Below are 16,926 nucleotides of genomic sequence, written 5' to 3' on the forward strand. Positions count from 1 at the left end.
ACTGAAATAACCTGAGAACACATTCAGTGTGTGAACATATCAGCGTATTTGGTAACATTAAACCAAGAAAGAAGAAACAAAGTAGAAAAGGAGGGGCTGACTGTTAGATTATGTGATCGTGTTAGATTATTTAGCGTGTGGTTACCTCAGTCAGCCATCGTGCTGTTTCCTGTTTGGTTCATGCAGCTGTGTGAGTTACCCTCAATTAGAGGAGGACGAGATCGTTCACAGTAAAGTCATCAAATAATTTTATCTATTTCCTGAGTCGCCCCCACGTCTGATAATCTTTATCATTAGTTAAGATCTTGTTGTTGTTGTGTTTTTATCTGTGAGGAGTTCAGACCTTTAACTGCAGAGTTGGAGTGAATTTCTTAAAAAAGTAAATAATTTTTTTCTGTTTTATTTAAATCTGATTTCATTCAAACAATGTTTTTTTGTTCTATCTTCATGATGCCCAGAAGACGGCCGATGTTTTTAATGTTAAATTTCTCCCCCTCGCTCGTTTTCCTGCCCGAGCTGCTCAAATGTTACTGCTGAATAAAATTAGCACCCCAGGCAGAAACTAAAGATGTACCAAAGATTTAAAATCTTTTTATGAGGATTAAATGAAACTAAAATGTTACTGACTGGTTTTATTGTGACACATTTACGAGTTCTTCCAAGTCCTTTATTGTCATTGAGAGACGATGTGAAATCAAACATGCAGCACAGATTAACTGAAACTAAAATGTTACTGATTGTATTTTTTTTCTCATTTTTAACTTTTTTTAATTTGTGTTTTGAGCTTTTATTTTGACACATTCACGAGTTCCTCCAAGTCTTTTATTTTCATTTAGAAATGATGTGAAATCAAACACACAGTGAAGTCTACAGGCCCACAGCTTCCTGACTCCAACATCACTAATTATTCATATTTGAATTTAAAACATCCTCTGATTAAAGAACCATTGATGGACTCAAAGACACATAAAATTAAACTGTAAACAGCAGAAATCACACAAACATGAATCTTGATTTCTTCCACCTGACTGAAGTCTTCACTGTAATCTGTTCAAAGATGATCCATCTCATAAATGTGAAAAAGGCTGGGAGCAGCAGGAGGAGTGAGAGCAGAAATGAATGATGAGTTAAGGAGGAAACTTGGTTAAGATGGACAACACAGAGAAGCAGGTATAAAACAGCACTGCAGGTCCTTATGTTTCATCATCAAGTAATTTCACCAAATTTGTCTGCTCACAAATTCCCTGATGAAAGGCTGAAACACAGTAATGATAGAGCGGTGGATGAAGGTGGATGTTTGTGAGCTGATCTGAAAACATTTTTGTTCATTTCTATAATAGTTGTTACCAGATTTTATTGATCCAAATATTTGCTGCAGATCCTGTGAACCACCTTAAGAAGGTATTCCTGTTAAATCTGGACGTGTTTAACAGTCAGTTCAACCTGTGAAATAAGCTGAGCGGAGGTTACAGTGAGGTTACATCCATAAAGCCACGAACAACAAGCTTCCTTCCAAAAATGTTTAATAGAATATAATAAAATAATTTTTTGTGCAAAACGCTGGCAGAAAATTTGTGGAGCTGTAGTGGATATGCATTTGGAAAAATAATAGTTAATATTCTGATATTTTTTCTGCTCCACAGTCTGTTGAAATTAAAGATGTGATGTGTATAAAATAAATTTAAAAAAGGGAATAGGAAATAAATGCACATTAATAAAATAACAAAAACTTCAAAAACACATGGACAGAAAAGCAAAGTAACTAAAAATGGACGAACACAGCTACAGTCAACCTGATGGTGCTGAAAATAATTAGTTTCATAGTTTCAAATGAAATAATAATAAAACTGTTATTGAGACACAATAAAATAATTTTAAAAACATCCTTTAAAATTTAACAGGAAGTTCTTCTCATAGAAAACAGTGAAAAAAATAGTTATCATAAATATATCATAAATATGTCTTTCTGAAAATCTTACAGACATTAAAGAAGAAATTTAAATCAAGTCTTGATGCTCATCTGTCTAACATAATTTCATGAATTATCTACAAAAACTACATAGAAGTTTTTCCATTATTTGTCAAAGTGTGAGTGAAACATGAATTTTTACAGAATAAATATTTTAATGATCTGTGGTCACCGACAAATGTTTTCTTTGTGGTTCTTGTATTTGGTGTATTTGGTGAGACAGAGTTATGTGAAAAAGAGAGAAACTGTAATAAATCTGCATTAATATATTTAATGTTCTTACAGCTGCACAAAGCTTCAGTGTTCTGAGACTATATTAAATAATTGTATGAAATCAGAAATGTGTCTTTGAAAAAGTCTGAAAGTTTGGGAAACGCTCTTTCCACTTTATGGATTATTCATTTAAAATGTAACTAAACCATCTGTGGTCCTCCAAAACTAAGAGAAAATGAAGGAATAATAAAGATAAATATTATAGAAACATTTGCCTTAGAATATGCATGAATGCCGCAGATGCAGTTTAATCTGACTAACTATTGATGTGTTAATGATAATATTATCATATTTACAAGCATTTGAAATGTGTTTCCATATGGATCAAAAATGTTTTTTGAGAAGTTTCTTTGGAGGTTTTATTTTTTTTTTCTTTTGCAACAAATGCACAAAAATATTTGTGTGAATATGATGAGCCAGTCTGCACCCCCCCCCCCCATCATTAAAGTCATCAGGAAGTTGGTTTTGAAACTCAGAGCTATAAAACCTGAAGGTGTCGTGCAGCATTTCTTTTTGAGGACTGCAGAGGTGAAGCTTGATGCTCGTATTTCTGTTACATATTGAAGGAACTGATTCCATAATCAGAGCCAGTTTGTTGTGTTTCTGTGACTCAGACACAGCTGAACTCTGAAGTCAGGATCTCGGAGCCTCAGCACGATGAGCCGTCCGCAGGGATACATCGAAGGTAAGAACGTGGATGTGGTGCTTTTAAACAGTTAGAGATCCTCATATCTGTTCTCACCACATGACACTGTGTTAATCACATGTTTGTGCACTTGTGTGTTCGCTTTCCGTCTCCTCTAAATGTGCGTCAGGTGAAGTTTTTGACTCTCGGCGTGTAAAATCAAACAGATGGACGAAGCTCTCCGCAGAGAAGCTGGCCCTGATGGCTCTCTGTCTCCTGCTGGCCTCGGCTCTCGTTGTCACGTATCTCTGTGAGTTTGTGGTTTTCTTCATGTGGATTTACTTAAAATAAGAGATTTATCATAAAGTAAATGAGAAAACATGCCATAGTACACACAGGGGGGCCAGGTGTGACACACAGTGGTTAGTGGGCGGTGCTGCTGAGGTGGTCCCACTGGTCTGTTCACTGCTGCCTGCTCCTCAATTTTAGTTACATCTTAGACATTGAGGGTGGGGGTAGGGGTGGGTGGGTCTTTCCACTCCCCAGTTTCTTGCACCCTGCCTGGGACTGAATAGTGGTTCGGGGCTGAGTTGGCTGCTTCCCCAGGTTGCTGCTGGTTCTGTGCCGGTACCCGCTCGCCTATAGAAAACTTATAGAGCTCTTCTTGTAAAAGCAGATATGTTTGGTACAACAGTGTATTCAGATCATCATTCTGATTGTGAAAACTGTCAGACATGACAGGCTATAAAAATAATTACAATTTAAACAAAGTGTTAAAAAGTATCATTTTACTATATCATGAAACACTGAGTGGTTATTTCACACCTCCAGTTTTATTCATTCTTAACTCTAAATTATGAAATATTATAACTTAAAATTATGACAGGTTGTGACATAACTCCCATTATGTCAAAGGTTTATTGCAGGTTTCCCCTCATAAATCTAATTTTGACAGGATGCGTTTAATATTCTCTGCTTACACTCACAGAAAATCTAATTCAGTAAATATTTCTTTGTCCCAGTTAATAATGCAAAAGTTACTCTATGTTTATATAAACATCCTGTTTACCTGCATGCAATCAAAGCCGGCTTAACTGTAAATAAAATATAGGCTACACATGGTTCTGATGACAAAGATCTGATCTGGATGATCAAACGCAGACAGATGTTACAGAGATTAAGACAAACCAAAAATATTACTGCCTGAATTATATATTTTCTTATTTGTGTTTTTTAATAAGTGTTTGAGCTCCTGAAAACGAGGGAAATGCTCCGAAACCTTGAAGTGAAGCTGGAAACTGTAAAATTTGAAGTCACAGGTAAGAACATTGATCATTTATGGAATTTAATCAGGTGACACAAATTATCCAGTTTTTCTAACATTTTAAGCGGGAAATATTTTCACACTCGTAATTGATTCTGTTCAACAATGGTTCTTTTTAAAATTTTGTTCCCCCAGAGAAACTGCCTGAAATCCAACTATGTACTACAGTGCAGCCCACATGTCCAGAGCCAGAAGTCAAAATTAGTAAGTTATGAATTTTGACTTTGACAAATCTGTATCTGCAGAATGAGTTTAAATGAACGTGCATGTTTCTGCAGGGCTGAAGGAGAGTGCACGTACCTCCAAATCACACAAATATAAAAAAAGATATCATCCTGCATAAAAGTCTTTTTTTTTTCCTCGTCTCATGACAGTAACAAAACCGCGCAACATGATACAGCCTACACCCCCACAAGTAAATATCAGCAAGCTTTTGATTTGTATCTTCTGATAATGATTAAAAACACCGATGGACCGACAGAAACAGGAAGTTAGATTGTAACTGCAGGATGGAAGAAGCCTCCTGCTGCCTGCAGATCACACAAACAAACTTAAACTTGGGTTCACTGATTCACTGACCCTCTTCACTGTATTTCAAACTGTTGAAACATTAACTTTACATTAATTTCCCACCTTGTTCACTGATTTTAATCAACATTTTCAAATAGAATGAAATGTTTTTGTCATTTTTTAATGAAATGCAAAGTGATGGATCATTTTCTTTTTTTTATAATAGAACCAGAAGCATGCAGCATGCAGCCCTACATGTCCTACAGTAAAACATAGGTTAGCCTTCTGCTGCCTGCAGATCACACAAACATGAAGAGTGATTTCTTCCATCTGACTGAAGTCTTTGCTGTAATCTCTTCAAAGATGAACCCTGTGACCATCATTAAAGTCATCAGGAAGTTGGTTTTGAAACTCAGAGCTATAAAACCTGAAGGTGTCGTGCAGCATTTCTTTTTGAGGACTGCAGAGGTGAAGCTTGATGCTCGTATTTCTGTTACATATTGAAGGAACTGATTCCATAATCAGAGCCAGTTTGTTGTGTTTCTGTGACTCAGACACAGCTGAACTCTGAAGTCAGGATCTCGGAGCCTCAGCACGATGAGCCGTCCGCAGGGATACATCGAAGGTAAGAACGTGGATGTGGTGCTTTTAAACAGTTAGAGATCCTCATATCTGTTCTCACCACATGACACTGTGTTAATCACATGTTTGTGCACTTGTGTGTTCGCTTTCCGTCTCCTCTAAATGTGCGTCAGGTGAAGTTTTTGACTCTCGGCGTGTAAAATCAAACAGATGGACGAAGCTCTCCGCAGAGAAGCTGGCCCTGATGGCTCTCTGTCTCCTGCTGGCCTCGGCTCTCGTTGTCACGTATATCTGTGAGTTTGTGGTTTTCTTCATGTGGATTTACTTAAAATAAGAGATTATCATAAAGTAAATGAGACACTGAGAAACACTCTGACTGACTCATGACTGTTGATTTCAAACTCGTGACAGGCTTTATTAAAAAAGAAATTGTAACAGTAACTTTCTATGATCTGCTTTGCTGTCGCAATCATCATCGAGTCCTCATGTCTGTCAAATTTATAACATCTCATAATTTTGAGTTATTTCATAAATGGAATCCATGACACAACCACTTAAATGAGTTTTACTTTTTTGTGTGTTTTTTTAAACTAATTGTAATTTATGTGCTAAAATTCATAATTAAACTGTAACTGTAACGTTCACAGGCAGCACTCGCAGACGTCAACAGAAAACGAACAAGAAAAAGAACTCAAAATGATGAAAGATTATAATTTAAATTTATGACAGGTTGTGGCATAACTTACATTATATCAAAGGTTTAGTGCAGGTTTTATTTCTCCTCATGAATCTAATTTTGACAGGATGTGATTAATATTCACTCCTCACACAAAATCTAAATATTTTTGTCCCAATAAATAATGTAGATGATGATTTTAAGAGAAGTTACTCTCTGTTTATATGAACATCCTGTTTCTCTGCATGCAACCAAAGCTGGCTTAACAGTGAATTAAATATAGGCTTCCAAAGATTTGATCTGGATGATCAAATGCAGATAGATTTTACAGAGATTAAGTAGACTGATTTTTTTCTTATTTGTGTTTTTTAATAAGTGTTTGAGCTCCTGAAAATGAGGGAAATGCTCCGAAACCTTGAAGTGCAGCTGGAAACTGTAAAATCTGAAGTCACAGGTAAGAATGAGACTTTTCTACTAAACTTGGATCGTTTATAGAATTTAATCAGGTGACACACATTATCCAGCAGCTTGCTTGTTATTTCTTCCTGACATTTTAAGCAGGAATTTTCACGCTCATAATTGATCCTGATGAATAACTGTTTTTTTTTTTAATTATTATTATTATTAATTTGTTCCCCCAGAGCAACTGCCTGAAATCCAACCATGCCCTACAGTGCAGCACACATGTCCTCCACATCCTGAAGTAAAAATGAGTACGTTATGAATTTTGACTTTGACAAATCTGTCTGCAGAAAGAGATTAAATAAACACATATGTAGCTGCCGGACCGATGGAGCATCCTGCTGCCCCCAAATCAAAAAGATGAGCTTGCTGAAAAGTTTTTTTTTTCCTTTCTTTTTCACACCAGTAACAAAACCGTGCAGCACAATACAGCCTACAACCCCACAACCTCCTGAAGTAACAAGTAAGTACTTTCTGGATTTTGTCTTTCACACATTTGTATCCTTGGATGATTATAGAAACCTTGATGGACAGACGGCGCCTCCTGCTGCCTCCAAACATAAAGAGTGATTTCTTCCATCTGACTGAAGTCTTTGCTGTAATCTCTTCAAAGATGATCCATGTAATAAATGTGAAGCAGGCTGGGAGCATCATGGAGGAAAGTGCTATCATTTCTCCATCAGTAAATCCTCCTGGAACAGGAGCAGAGCTTACTGTAGAGCTGAAGGAGGAGACCTGGTTAAGATAGACAGCAGGGAGGAGCAGGTATGAAACACTGCTGCAGCTTCATGTTCTCACATGTTTTCTCACCCTCATGTTTCACAGACTAATTTAATTAAATTTTCTTGTTCAGAGATTTTTGACAATAACCATGAAGAGAAATTACTTCTGGATTGGCCTGACAGACTCAGCAGAAGAGGGCAATTGGATGTGGGTGGATGGCTCACCACTGAATGAAAGGTGTGATTTAATTAGACTGTGCAAAATAAAATAAATAAATATTCCCAGCTCCCCCTGTGGGCAGTCTTTGTCCTCCAAGCTTGGGTCCTCTACCAGGCCCTTTTTCCACCAACCGGGTATTTCAGCGGTTTTTCCACCACAAACGCACTCGGTGCTTGGCTGAAAAATGGGTTCAACTCAGGCCCCGCAAGCTCTTGCCCCAGTGAAAGCACGATCTGTTTCCTTCATTCTTTCTGCTCCCTGGTTTACCCCTGAACTCCAGTCAATGAGAGCGTCTCCATAAAAAAACTGGTCTCACTATCCATAAAGACATGTACAAATAGCACATATTCCATTATAATCAATCAATTAAAATACTTTATTATCCCTGAGGGGCAATTTGTTTTGCAGCCAACAGCAGGAATAAATAAATCTTTAAAACAATCAGACATACAACACATACAACCAGGAACACAATCATCTAAAAGAATTCAAAAAGTTAATAGTATTGGGAATAAAAAATAATTTAAATCTGTTCTGCACTGTGGCAGAGAGTACCTCCTTCCTGAAGGCAATAACTGATACTTTGAGGACAGGGGGTGAGTGCTATCACCCCGAATCCTTTCTGCCTTTTGGGTGGCTCTAACCCTGTACAAGAGGGCAAGATCATTAAGACTTACACTTGTCACCTTGCTACACAGTTTCACAACGTTCTCTAACCTTCTTTTGTTCTTGAGGCTCAGAGAACAAACACAACAGAAGTATTTTGATTGATTGATTGAATAAGGACTCAATTCACCTAAAACCAAATCCGGCCTTATTTTCTCCAATTGAAAGGGCAAACAACCAAGACCCTGTTGTCACTGCTACAATAATATTCTCCACCCCCTGACCTTAATTTACCCTTTCTCGTTTACTCACTGGAACCGGTAAAACCAACCCTCATGTTGTTTTTCAGTGAAAAAAAAATCAAATAATCCACCAACAACCTATGCCTGTCCCTCCCCCCCCCCCCCCCCTGCATCGGAATGTCCGCACCTCTGGTCAGGTCAGCTTGCTCTCCAGCTTTCAATTAAACCAACTCTCCCGGAAAATCACTGACGCTCATCCAGAAATCCAAGCCCTCCACATGTCTACTTGATCCTCTCCCCACAGTTCTGGTTCAATCCTGCCTCCCCTCTCTCTCCTCCCCTTCATAGCTGCCATCATTCACTCTTCTCTTACCACTGGAATTGTTCCCACTCTCTTCAAAACTGCAGCTGTCACCCCAATTCTGAAAAAAACCTGGTTCTGATTCAAAACTACAATAATCTTCACCCATCTCTAATTTACCTTTCATTTCCAAAATACTTGAAAAACCCATTGCTATTCAACTCACACCCATTTCACCCGAAACAAATAAATAAAATGTATTATATTATTACTGCCCCAGTGTTCTGATTACCACAGGCATCACTGTTACCTTCATCTTCCTCATCCTCTCCAGCTCCTCTCTGAGCCCTTGGTATTTGTCGAGCATCTCGTGTTCCTTCTTCTTGGTATTGCAACGTCTATCACCACGACTTTCTTCCCTTGTTTGTCCACCACAACGATGTCTGGTTGGTTAGCCACCACAAGTTTGTCTGTCTGTATCTGGAAGTCCCACAAGATCTTAGCTGTGTTATTCTCAACCACCCTTGGGAGCGTGTCTCATTTTGACCTCGGGACTTCCAGGTCATACTTGGCACAGATGTTCCTGTATACTATGCCAACCACTTGGTTATGGCGCTCCATGTATGCCCTGTCTGCTAGCATCTTGCACCCTGCTGTTATGTGCTGGATTATCAGCCTGCGCCTGGGGTCTGGCCTTGTGTGGCAGCCTCTATTTATTTTGATTTTCCACAGGCAAATGAAAACCATGAAGTGGCTCATAGGAAATGTGCAACCGCCAAATACCTGCAGAGAGTAAGACAAGTCCTGAAGAGCCAGCTGAATGGGAAGAACAAGATCCGGGCAAACTGAATTGAATTGAATTAACCAACTGGACATCGTAGTGTGGACAAACAAAGGAAGAAGGCCGTAGTGATAGACGATGAAATACCAAATGATTGCAATGTCAAGAAGAAGAAACACGAGAAGCTTGATAAACACCAAGGGCTCAGAGAGCAGCTAGAGAGGATGTGGAAGGAGAAGGTGACAGTGGTCCCCGTGGTAATCAGAAACACTCGGGACAGTGATCCCCAAACTGGACAATGGCTCCAGCAGATTCCAAGAAAAACATCCGAGATCTAATTGTCCAGAAGAGCGCAATCTTGGGAACAGCTAATATACTGCATGGGACGCTCAAGAACCCAGGCCTCTGGTAGAGGACCCGAACTTGGAGGACAAAGACCACCCACAGGGCAAGCTGGGATTTTTTTTATATATATGTTTATGAATATATATATATATATATATATATATATATATAATATATATGTTCAGAAGACCCTTATGATTTAAACAGCAAGGGAACAGTTTTACCCCTGCCCGGGATAGGGTTACCGGGGCCCCACCCTGGAGCCAGGCCTGGGGAGGGAGCTCGAGGGAGAGCGTCTGGTGGCCGGGCATTAGCCCGTGGTGCTCGGCTGGGCGCAGCCCGAAGAGGTTACATGGGCTCGCCCTCCTGTAGGCCCACCACCCGCAGGAGGCGTCGTAGGGGTCGGGTGCAGTGTGTGTCGGGCGGAGGCCCTGGCGGACCAGTCCCCGGCTATCGAAACTGGCTATTGGGACATACAATGTCACCTCTCTGGTGGGGAAGGAGCCTGAGCTAGTGCGTGAGGTTGAGAGATACCAGCTAGATATAGTTGGGCTCACCTCAATGCATGGCCTGGGCTCTGGAACCAGTCTTCTGGAGAAGGGCTGGACTCTGTTCCATTCTGGAGTTGCCCTTGGTGAGAGGCGGCGAGCTGGGGTGGGTATTCTTGTATTCCCCCGGCTTGCTGCCTGTACGTCGGAGTTTACACCAGTGGACGAGAGGGTAGTTTCCCTGCGCCTTCGGGCTGGGGAACGGGTCCTGACTGTTGTTTGCGCTTATGCGCCAAATGACAGTTCAGAGTACCCACCCTTTTTGGAGTCGCTGGGCGGGGTGCTGGAGAGTGCTCCATCTGGTGACTCCATAGTCTTGCTGGGAGACTTCAACGCTCACGTGGGCAATGACAGTGAGACCTGGAGGGGCATGATTGGGAGGAACGGCCTTCCCGATCTGAACCCGAATGGTGTTTTGTTATTGGACTTCTGTGCAAACCACAGTTTGTCCATAACGAACACCATGTTCGAACATAAGGATGTCCATAAGTGCACATGGCACCAGGACACCCTAGGTCGCAGGTCAATGATCGATTTTGTAATCGTATCATCAGATCTGCAGCCGTATGTTCTGGACACTTGGGTAAAGAGAGGAGCTGAGCTGTCAACTGATCACCACCTGGTGGTGAGTTGGATGAGGTGGCGGGGGAAGATGCTGGACAGACCTGGCACACCAAAACGTATTGTGAGGGTGTGCTGGGAATGCCTGGCAGAAGCCCCAGTCCGGGAAATCTTCAACTCCCACCTCTGGCAGAACTTCAATAGCATTCCGAGGGAAGCTGAGGACATTGAGCCTGAATGGACCATGTTCTGCACCTCCATTGTTGAGGCTGCTGCTCAGAGCTGTGGCTGCAAGGTGGTTGGTGCCTGTCGTGGTGGTAACCCCCGAACCAGATGGTGGTCACCGGAGGTGAAGGGAGCCATCAAGCTGAAGAAAGAGTCCTATCGGGCTTGGTTAGCCTGTAGGACTCCGGAGGCAGCTGACAGGTATCGGCAGGCCAAGCGGAATGCAGCTCGGGCAGTGGCCGACGCAAAAATACAGGTGTGGGAGGAGTTTGGTGAGGCTATGGAAAAAGACTTTCGTTCAGCATCAAAGCGATTCTGGCAAAACCGTCAGGCGACTCAGGAGGGGAAAGCAGTGCTCCACTCACACGGTTTATAGTGCGGGGGGGTGCTGCTGACTTCAACTGAGGCTATAGTCGGACGGTGGAAAGAATACTTCGAGGACCTCCTGAATCCCACTGACACGCCTTCTGTAGTGGAAGCAGAGTCTGGGGATGAGGGGGATGACTTGACCATCACTGGGGGTGAGGTCACTGAGGCAGTTAAACAGCTCCTTGGTGGCAGAGCCCCTGGGGTGGACGAGATCGCCCTGAGTTCCTGAAGGCTCTGGATGTTGTAGGGCTGTCTTGGTTGACAAGCCTCTGCAACATCACGTGGAGATCTGGGGCAGTGCCATTGGATTGGCAGACCGGGGGGGGGGGTGGTCCCCATCTTTAAGAAGGGAGACCAGAGGGTGTGCTCCAACTTTCGGGGGATCACACTCCTCAGCCTCCCCGGTAAGGTCTATGCCAGGGTGCTGGAAAGGAGGGTCCGTCTGTTAGTCGAACCTCGGATTCAGGAGGAACATGCGGTTTTCGTCCTGGTCATGGAACGCTGGACAAGCTCTTTATCCTCTCAAGGATATTCGAGTGTGCGTGGGAGTTTGCCCAACCAGTCTACATGTGCTTTGTGGACTTGGAGAAGGCATTCGACGTGTCCCTCGGGGTGTCCTTTGGGAGGTCCTGCGGGAGTATGGGGTGTCTGGCCTGTTGTTGCGGGCCATTCAGTCTTTGTACAACCACAGTGAGAGCTTGGTCTGTATAGCCGGTAATAAGTCGGATTCGTTTCCTGTGTGTGTTGGACTCCGCCAGGGCTGCCCTTTGTCACCGATTCTGTTCATAATTTTTATGGACAGAATTTCTAGGCATAGCCAGGTGGCGGAAGGCTTCTTCCTGGGTGGCCTCAGAGTCTCATCTCTGCTTTTTGCAGATGATGCGGTCCTGTTGGCTTCACCAGGGGGTGGCCTCCAGCTCGCAGTGGAATGGTTCGCAGCCGAGTGTGAAGCGGCCGGCATGAGAATCAGCACCTCTAAGTCTGAGGCCATGGTCCTCAACCAGAAAAGGGTGGAGTGCCCTCTCAGGCTCAGGAATGAGTTCTTGCCCCAAGTGGAGGAGTTCAAGTATCTCGGGGTCTTGTTCACGAGTGCTGGGAGAAGGGAGTGGGAGATTGACAGACGGATGGGGGATGCTTCCGCAGTGATGCGGACGCTGCACTGGTCTGTTGTGGTGAAGAGGGAGCTTAGTGGGTGGCTGTAGCTCAGTAGGTAGAGCAGGTCACCTACTGATTGGAAGGTCAGCGGTTCGATTCCTGGCTACTCCAGGCTACATGCCAATGTATCCTTGGGCAAGATACTTAACCCCAAGTTGCTCTCCGACCGTTCTGTCGGAGTATGAATCTGAGTGAATGTTAAATAATTAAAGCACTTAGCTTAATTAATTAATCATGGAAGTGCTTGTATGAATGGGTGTGCATGGGTAAATGTAAAACGTGTTGTATAAGCGCTTTGAGTGCTCATATCTGAGTAGAAAAGCGCTATATAAGAACTAGTCCATTTACCATTTACCATTTAGTGTAACAGCGAAGCTCTCGATTTACCGGTCGATCTACGTTCCTACCCTCACCTATGGTCACGAGCTCTGGGTAGTGACCGAAAGAATAAGATCGCGAATACAAGCAGCAGAAATGAGTTTCCTTCGAAGGGTGGCTGGCCTCTCCCTTAGAGATAAGGTGAGGAGTGCAGCTATCCGGGAGGGGCTCAGAGTAGAGCCACTGCTCCTCCACATCGAAAGGAGCCAGTTGAGGTGGCTCGGGCATCTGATTAGGATGCCTCCTGGCCGCCTCCTGGGTGAGGTGTTCCGGGCATGTCCCACCGGGAGGAGGCCCCGTGGTAGACCCAGGACACGCTGGAGGGATTATATCTCTCGGCTGGCCTGGGAACACCTTGGGGTCCCTCCGGATGAGCTGGAGGAGGTGGCTGAGGAGAGGGAAGCCTGGGCTTCTTTGCTTATGCTACTGCCCCCGCGACCCGGCCCCGGATAAGCGGGAGAGAATGGATGGATGGATGGATGTTTATGAACCCCAACAATCACATAATCCCATACTAATTTCACTACATGCATGTGTATGTGACAATAAAAAGTTATTTGTTGTTAAAAACACAGTGGGAGAGACCAAATTTAATCATATGTAATAGTGTCATGTAAAAACAATGAAAAACATGTATTAATTTTCTGAATCAAATTTAACAGCTTTTACTGTTACTGTTCTTTCTGTTCTTCATCTTTTAGTTTGACATTTTGGTTCGTTCATGAGCCAGATGATTGGACAACGAAGATCCTGATGGAGAGGACTGTGCAAGGACATCACCTATTTATTGGTTTGATAAATCCTGCAAAGCACCTCAAAGAAGTATTTGTGAGAAACCAGCAGTGGCTCTATGTGCTTAAAATTCAGTTCACCATAAAAAACAAAAAAACAATGAGAGTAGAGGAGACAATGAGGCTATTTTTATAAAGTTAATGCTATAGACATTTAAAACTTTTGGAAATGTTTAATGGAAAAATACAGTTCTGTAAAATTACTGTATATAATGAAATAAATGTGACTAAATATTGTGTATGTTTTCTTATTAATCTATTATGCACTAAAACACCAATGTCAACAATGTCTGTTTTTCTTACTTTTATTCATAACTTAAGAATTTACAAAAACAATTTCCTGGAAATTATGGGATACCTTTGATCCAACCTTTATAAGATGCAACGGCTGAAAGACACAGATCAACACTCATCTGGAAGGTTCCGTCATTGTTGGGGCGGATCTCTCCTTTGTGCACACCTTCATGAAGCTCCTCCCCATCTTTCTTCCAGAACATCTCGGCTCTGTTGGGATAGAAACCTGTAACGTGGCAGGTGATGGGAGAGGAGGAAGACCTCTGGAGGAGAGACACTGAGGAAGAACTGCAGACACTGCACGAAAAGAGGGATTTTCGACCCCGTATACTGACGTGAGCACCGCTAGTACACGACAGCTTATGGGGCAGCGCATTTGCGTTTGTCTGAGTTGTGTACGTACGTCCTCCATTGTCATACCAGGAAAGCAGTGTAGACAAAGAATGCCATTCAGTCTGAACGGAAGAGAATGACAGTCCTACGAAGGAGTATTAGGGCCACACTGAGAAAAAAAAATTAAATTGTGCATTTCGAGAATAAAGTCGAAATTTCGAGAAAAAAGTTGAAACGTCAAGACGTCGTACAGTATTACATCCCACAGGCCCCACAAATTAGGTCATTTCAATATAACAGCCAGTTTTCATTTGCATTTTTAGGGATTTTATATTCAGGCTTTTCTTCCACTACCATTTGGAAATGCTCTATTGTAAAAAATGTCAATCTATTATTTATGATAGTATATGACAATCAGGGGTGAAAGTAGTTTTAAATTCTTGCCGGTACTATGACAAAACACACACACATATATATATATATATATATATATATATATATATATATATATATATTAGGGGTGGGACTCGATTAAAAAAATTAATCGAATTAATTACAAGCTTTGTAATTAATTAATCGAAATTAATCGCATTTTAATCGCATTTCAATATTTGACATGATAAATATTAATTTAAGTTTGGTTGATGAATAAATCAATATACATAAGCTTAAACTTCAAAATTTTGTTCATTTTCCCACCAGTCTACTACACAGACCAATGAAGGGTGGAAGTGCTCCTGTGATAAGTAAACTCCTGAAATTAAAGTTAAGCATCATAACTGGATAGTTTTATTCAACATTAATGTCTCACTTAATCTAGTTGGAAGTTAATCATTCACTCAGCTGTATTCCTTGATGTTGTTATGCTTGTTTTAACAGCTTATTTTGAATTAAAGACTTAAAATTAAACCACAAAAAGGAGAAAAAGTTCGTTCTCCGTTTAACCAGCTGTTTTTACACAGCTGTGCTTCGCACTCACGGTTGCTAGGCGACATGAACTACACAGAGGTGACAGCAGCTGATATGAAGGATAGCCGCTCACTTCCGGCCTTTGTGGTGTTCGTGGGCTGCGAAAGACGTGGGCCGGGTCCTTCGAAGGATGCGGCCCCTAATTTGGACATTGTGCGTCGATATAATCTGTATGCCGGGAACTCGCGCACTGAGAAACGTTCCACGGTGCAAAGTGCGATTAAAATGCGTTAAAATTTTTAACGCGTTAATTTCCCCGTAAATAATTAATCGAAATTAACGCGTTAAAGTCCCACCCCTAATATATATATATATATATATATATATATATATATATATATATATATATATATATATATATATATATATATATATAATATGTGTGTGTGTGTACTATTGCCTGCCTGGATAAGGCAGAAATTAGAATCAGTTGACAATGTAAATGAAATCTCTGGTCATAAGCAGTGTTTTCAATCTGTGCTGTGTTGTTGAACTTGAGCAGAATAACATGAAACACAATTAGTGAATCTCTCTTTGCGTTTAATTGGGATATTTTAAAACGAGCACACTGACATTAAGCGTAGCGGTGAACGTTTTAACCTGTTAACTGGCCAAACCAAAATCACCTGAAAAAACTTCACCCTCTGGTTATTACTGGCTCTAGAAAACCCATGTCGCTACCTTTTAACTGGCCATGTTCTGTCCGGTATGTAGTGCATTTTATATGGAAGGCTAGGCCCTCCCATTTTGATTGACACTTCATTACCCCAGGGGGGCAGGGGGGGAGGAGGCAACCAGCAGGGAGCCGCCGGGAGGCAAGGCTACTGTGGGGCTGACTCAAACTCCCTCCTCAGCTAACAGTTCTGGTAAGATGTAGAGTTCATCAGCAGCTAGGTCAGGGAGATCAGTCCAACACAGGTCAGAAGAAGACAGGACGGCGGGGGGGGGGGGGGGGGGGGGGGGGGGGGGGGGGGGTAGAGCATCTGTTTACAAACATCCAGGAGACAATTTGATAAGCGGCAGTCCAAGAATGCCAGGGAGCCAAATTCCTGATTGTACGACTTGTTTTGGTACAGACTGTACTGATTAATTTGTTGACAGCCTTCAGTCTTACTGGCACCTCTCTGTGGCGAAAAAATCCAATTCATCCAAATCTTCTTGGTTCATTCCTTCGCCATGCAGAAACAGATGCATACATCTCCAAGATCTTACCCCTCAGAATCAGCTCCAGATATACAGAGTCTGAGTTTGAGTCTGTACCCTTACTGCATTCCCGTCATAAGCAGCCTTACCAAGGCCAGACAGCTGCCTAGACTTCCTGAATTGCAACTACAAGCCAGGTATCTCCAGGTCCAATTCGGAGAAACCCCAGTGTCAATAAGCCAAATGTGTGTGTATTCCATTGACAATATGGCCAGGCACGTCATCTTCCACACCACACAGGAACTATAATGTAGCCAGCTGGAATGTCAATTAATAAGAGGGAATAGGGGTCTCCTTCCCCCAATCTCCTCATGGTGAAAATTTGATCAAAACAATGGTGTTGAGAGACCAGCTGACCAGATCCATAATTATAAATTCCAGTTTAGAAGTTGTGTGAAGAGAGGCTCTAAAGCAGCAAAGCAGGGGAAAAAGGAAGGGCTGGGGAGAGAAGAAAAGTGCGTC

General features: G+C 42.1%; 1 pseudogene; it reads left to right on the forward strand.

The window, feature by feature from the left end:
* The first annotated feature begins 2,781 nt into the window (after positions 1–2,781).
* On the forward strand, positions 2,782–13,734 carry LOC115788217 (C-type lectin domain family 10 member A-like; annotated as a pseudogene).
* The last annotated feature ends 3,192 nt before the right edge of the window (positions 13,735–16,926 follow it).

The sequence above is a fragment of the Archocentrus centrarchus genome, chromosome 11 (assembly GCF_007364275.1).
Source record: "Archocentrus centrarchus isolate MPI-CPG fArcCen1 chromosome 11, fArcCen1, whole genome shotgun sequence".
NCBI lineage: Eukaryota > Metazoa > Chordata > Actinopteri > Cichliformes > Cichlidae > Archocentrus > Archocentrus centrarchus.